The 6552-nt window shown below is 38.1% G+C and overlaps 1 long non-coding RNA gene across 1 annotated transcript; it reads right to left on the bottom strand.

The window, feature by feature from the left end:
* Window positions 1–313: 313 nt before the first annotated feature.
* On the bottom strand, window positions 314–4824 carry LOC118768172. Its single transcript, XR_005004028.1, has 3 exons — window positions 4670–4824; window positions 2956–2965; window positions 314–325 (listed from the first exon to the last, which is right to left on the bottom strand). It is a non-coding gene; the product is annotated as an uncharacterized LOC118768172 (long non-coding RNA).
* Window positions 4825–6552: the final 1728 nt, after the last annotated feature.

The raw sequence follows: 6552 nt of genomic DNA, 5'->3' as shown, positions 1-6552 counted from the left end.
GCTGACATCGGCAGAATTTGAACTCAGAATGTAGCAACAAACACAATACTGCTACGTATTTTGCCTGGCATGCTAATGATTCTGTCAGCTCACTGCCTTAATAATAATAATAATAATAATAATAATAATATTTTCTCAGTAGGTATATGGCCTGTAATTTTTAGGGAGGGCACTAGTTGATTACATTGACCCCACTGCTTGACTGAGACTTATTCTATCGATCTCAAAAGGTTGAAAGGCAAAGTTGAACCTGGTGAAATTTGAACTCAAATTGTGAAGACAATGAAATACTGCTAACATTTTACTCAACATGCTAACCCTAACCCTACCCCTAACAATTCAACCAGCTCACCACAGTAGTAGTTGTAAAAATAATATTAACAATAATAATAATAATGATATTGTTTTCAAATTTTGCCACAAGGGCAGTAGTTTTAGGAGAGAGGATGATTCGATTACATCAACCCAGTATTCAACTGGTACTTATTTTATCGACTTTGAAAGGATGAAAGGTTAAGTCGACCTTGGCAAAATTCGAACTCAGAACTTGCAGACAGGCAAAGTACCACAAGGCATTTTGCCTGCCATGCTAATGCTTCTGCCAGCTCACCACCTTAATAATAATAATAATAATAATAATAATAGTAATTATTATAATAATAATAATAGTAATTATTATAATAATAATAATAGTAATTATGATAATAGTAATAATAATAATAATAATGATGATGATGATAATAAATGCCCTGATGCAGTACCAGGCAGTGGCTCTCATGGCTTCTTAAATAATTGGAAGTGTTATCATGTACATTGTTTTGTCTTGGTATAAAAGATGGGCTACAGCAAATATTCTGCTCAATACCACAGATTTGCTTGTCAGTTGTTTGACCTTAACCAGTTGAGCATGTCCCTTAGTGGCTGACGATATGTGCATCTCTGATTACGGGCAGAAGTAGTGGGGGAGCATCATAGCCATGTGTTGAGAGGGATTCTTTGAGGGTTGAATAATTCACCTCTGGAAACATGGGTGTTTCATTCAACATCCTTAAACAACTCTTATTCAGGGACCTTTTGAGCAGGATGGGCTACTCGACCAGAAGAAAATTCAAACTGGGTTTCACCAGCAAGGTCATGTGCTGTTTATCTTGATATGAGATCACCATGTCGCACACATATGGTTGTGATGCATGTACCTGGTGTACCCTTATCAGACGGGTAGTCATGATGGGTATACTGGGCTTCGTATATTTTACCCCAGTGTCACTTTGATGGCAAGCACTGCTCTCTCACTCAATAATAATAAAAATATGATAATGATAATCCTTTCAACTAAAGGCCTGTGCCCTGAAATTATATTGACCCAGTGCTTGACCAGGACTTATTTTATTGACCTCCAAAAAAATGAAAGGCAAAGTCAACTTCGGTAGAATTTCAGCTCAGAAGGACAAAACGAAATATCTATTTCTTTACTGCCCATAAGGGGCTACACACAGAAGGGACAAACAAGGACAGACAAACAGATTAAGTGGATTATATTGACCTTAGTGCATAATTGGTATTTAATTTATTGATCCTGAAAGGATGAAAAGCAAAGTTGACCTCGGCGGAATTTGAACTCAGAACATAGCGGCAGATGAAATACCACTAAGTATTTTGCCTGGCATGCTGACAATTCTGCCAGCTCATCATCTTTGCATCATTAGATAATGATATTCAAATATGAAAGATAATTTTAAGTAGAATGCAGCTGGTATTAGGTAATTTCAAAGTTATTAGCATCAATAATCTTCATCCCTCTTTCACTCTCCCACCAACCAGTCTCTCTCCTTTTCATCATCATCATCATCATCATTTAACGTCCATTGTCCATGCTGGCATTGGTTGGATGGTTTGACCAAGGCTGATAAGCTGGAAGGCTGCACCAGACTCCAGTCTGATTTGGCATGGTTTTTCTACTGCTGGATGCCCTTCCTAATGCCAACCACTCTGAGAGTGTAGTGGGTGCTTTTACGTGCCACCTGCACATGTGCCATTTGTGTGACACCAGTATCTGCCATGAACATGATTTTGCTTGGATTTTTGGGTCTTCTTCTCAAGCATGACATAATGCCAAAGTTCTCAATCTTTGCCTCCATGAGGCCCAACATTTGAAAGGAACTCAGCAACTTTGCCTCCATGAGGTCCAACTCTTGAAAGGAACTCAGCCACTTTGCCTCCATGTGGTCCACCTCTTGAAAGGAACTCAGCCACTTTGCCTCCATGAGGTCCAGCTTTTGAAAGGAACTCAGCCACGCTGCTTCCATGAGGCCCAACACTCAAAAGGTGCTCTTTACGTGCCACCAACATGGGTGCCACTTACGTGTCATAAGCATCAGACATGACTCCAGTTTCACTTGTCTTGACAGGTCTCGTCAAGCTAGGCATACTGCCAAAGGTCATTAGTCATTGCCTCTTTTATATTCTTTAATCGCTAGACTGTGGCCATGCTGGGGCACAACCTTGAAGAATTTTAGTCAAATATTTCGACCCCAGTACTTTTTATTTTTTAAGCCTGATACTTATTCTATCAATCTCTTTGACCGAACTGCTAAGTTATGGAGATATAAACACACAAACAACAGTTCTCAAGCAGTGATGAGGGGACGGACACAAAGAAACACACACACACACATATATATTTTTCTAATCTAGGCACAAGGCCCGAAATTTTTGGGGAGGGGGCCAGTCAATTGGATCAACCCCAGAATGCAACTGGTACTTAGTTTATCGACCCTGAAAGGATGAAGGGCAAAGTTGACCTTGGCAAAATTTTAACACAGAACGTAAAGACACTAAGCATTATGCCCGGAGTGCTAATGTTTCTGCCAGCTCGCCACCTTATATATATATATATATATATATATATATATGTGTATGTATGTAAGTATATATAGAGATATTCCAAAATGTAACTACACGTACACTGTAAGCAATTTTTTTCCTCTTCCTTTTCTTTTGGGCTTTCCTATGTCCCCTGTTCTGAAGAAGAGCTTTGCTCGAAATATAAAACAACCACTCTTTCTTTCTTTCCTTCTCTAAGCGTCTCATTAATACTTTGCATGTACTATGTCCTTGTATTGTTGATTTTTTCTATTGTCTTTTATTTCTCTGATTTTTAAAAAAATTATATATACAACAAGCTTCTTTCAGTTTCTGTCTACCAGATCCACTCACAAAGCTTTAGTTGGGCCAAGGCTATTGTTGAAGACACTTGTCCAACGTGCCATGCAGTGGGACTGAACCTGGAACCATGTAGTTGGGAAGCAAGCTTCTTACCACACATTCACACTGTGCATATATATATATATATATATATATATATTATATATATGTAGGTCCCGGGTTGATCCGGGGTAACCACAGTAAATAAGGTACTCAATACATAGCAAGTAGTAAATTAATTTATTATATAGAAGGAGCTTCTACAGGACTAGAACTGTTTCATTCAAGAGAAATCTTCAGGAAGCTCCTGAAGATTTCTCTTGAATGAAACAGTTCTAGTCTGTAGAAGCTCCTTCTATATAATAAATATATATATATATATATATGAGTAATTTCCATATGGTGTATGTGTGTATAGACACATAACATGTTTATACACACACACATATGTACAAACGCATACATATACAATACACAAAGACACATAAGTCTCTACCTATACAAGCATACACACATACACACACAGTTTATATAGCGCTAGGTATGTAATATTGTACCACAAAGTGTTGCTACATGATGTATATAGTCATATATGAACGAATTTGTGAGTGTATAACAATATGTATATACAAACACACATACATCCATATGCATAATAGATATTCATCAATGTACATATATACATACATAATATATATACACATATATATGTATATATATATATATATATATGTGTGTGTGTATATACACATGTAAATCTACAGTTATATGTGTATATACATATATATACATATGTATGTATGTATGTATATATATATATATATATATATGTATAATACATATGAATATTTTTAAAGAAAAATGTTGTTTTATGTCTTCTGGTATCGGTGTCAAAGAATATTGTCTCAGATGGAAATAATGGCCCTTGGTGCAGAGGCCAGTGCCAGATTGGTAACCTAGCAACAGTCACAGACTTTTTCGGATTCATCATCATCATCATCACAATCTACTGTATCATTGTTGCTCTTATCATCATCGGTATAACCACAATATTTCATCATCATCATCATCACCATCATCATCATTACCATCATCATCATAGTAACCATAACCACCACAAATACCACCACCACCACTACCATAACTGCTGCCGCCACCACTCTTACTGCCATTAATACCATCACCAGTGTCTTGATCGTCATCATCACCATCACCATCATCACCTTCACCATCACCACTATCATTGTCAGTATCATCATCATCATCATCTTCTCCACTGTAACACCCCCACCATCATCATCATCACTATCATTGTCATTATCATTGTCTTCATCATCCCCTCCACCACCACCATCATCATTTAATGCTTGTCTTACATGCTGACATGGGTGGAGAGATTCGATTTGACCCAGGGCTGCATCGGTCTCTGGTGTCTGCTTGGAGCTAACTTGGACATGACAAATACAATTTGTAAGAGGAACAATAAAAATATGCAAGACTTTTCCCAAGTTTAGAATATGACATTATTTTTGTTACCTACATTCGAATGAGGGAGCTTTGTACTTTTGCAAGAAACCAGCTCCTTCCTGACAGGAAGAATTTTAACAATTAAATGCAGAACAGAACATGCATACACACACACATACATACATGCATACTTACACGCAGACACACCTATCAATCCATCCATCCATCAATCCGCACATACACACAAATACATACAAACATACATACATACATTCATACATACACACACACATACATACACACACACATACATACATACACACATACATACATACATACATACACACACACACACATACATACATACATACATACATACATACATACATACATACATACATACATACATACATACATAAATACATACCTAGATGTGGCTATCTGGAAGGGTTAGGGTTTTCTGAAAAGGAAATCAACCAGCTAACTCGCACATTACAAATACATTCAGTAAGTGGAACAGTAAAAATATGCGAGACTTTTCTCAGGTTCAAAATGTGACACAGTTTCCGTTATCCACATTCCAACAAAGGAGTTTTGTATCGTTGTATGGGTGCAGTGGTGAGTAACCAGAGCAAGGTATGGCTAATCAGACTAGTAACAACAGCAACAAGAAACCATTGCGGTTGTAATTGATGGTGATGCTGATTACAATGATGGTGATGGTTATGTTGTTGATGGTGATGAGAGCAATGATTGTGATGACAATGGCAACAGCAATAGTGATGATGAGCAGGGGGGGGGGATAAGCATAATGCTGATGATAATGGTTGTGATGATGATGAAGAGGAGGATGAGGAGGCTGAGATGGACAATGACAAAGCAGGTGATGATTTAAGCAATGATTATTATGATGATGATAATGAAAATGATGGTGATGATGTTTATGATAATGATGATGATGATAATGTTGTGGATGGTCATAGTAACAACTAAAGTGATAATGCCGATGGTGGTGATGACAGTGATGATGACAAAAAAATTATGACAACAATGATAATGATGATGATGAAGATAAGAGTGATGACAATGGTGATGACGATGATGATGATGAGGAAAATGCTGGAGGTGATGATAATGATGACGACAAAAAAATTGACAACAATGATGATGATGGGGATGATGATGATGATGATGATGGTGAGGCCGATGGTGGTGGTGATGATAATGATGGTGATGTAATGATGATGACGAGTGATGACGATGACAACAACGATGGTGCCGATGATGATGATGAGGAGGAGGAGGGGGAGGAAAAACAAAAGGAGGAAATAGGAGTGGAAGAGGAGGGGTGGAGGGGAGAGGAGGAGGAAGAGGAGAAAGAAACAGAAGAGAGGAGGGGTGAATGTTGATGGTGACAATGATGATGAGAAAAAAATTATGACAACAATGATGATGATGATAAAGATGACGATGATGGTAATGATGGTGATGGTGATGATGATAATGGTGATGATGATGATGATAATGATGGTGAGGACGATGGTGATGGTGATGTTAATGATGATGACATTGATGATAATGACAACAACGATGATGAGGATGAAGAGGAGAAAGAAAAGAAGGAAGTAGGGGGAGTGGAGGGGAGAGAAAAAGAAAGTAGAGGACGTATAGGGCAGGGGGGGGGAAGAGGAGAAGGAAACAGAGAAGAGGAGGGGTGGATGGTGATGGTGACAATGATTGTGATGATGACAATCATGATGGTGAACACTGTATCAGTTTCCAGTTTTCCTTTACTTACTCATATATCCCACAATGCCTCACTTCCTTCACCACCCATCCACCCACTCATACACACCCCATCCCACCCTCCTCCGGTTCCAC

The sequence above is a fragment of the Octopus sinensis genome, linkage group LG27, assembly GCF_006345805.1.
Source record: "Octopus sinensis linkage group LG27, ASM634580v1, whole genome shotgun sequence".
NCBI classification, from domain to species: Eukaryota; Metazoa; Mollusca; class Cephalopoda; order Octopoda; family Octopodidae; genus Octopus; species Octopus sinensis.
This window is presented reverse-complemented; position numbering and strand designations above follow the sequence as displayed.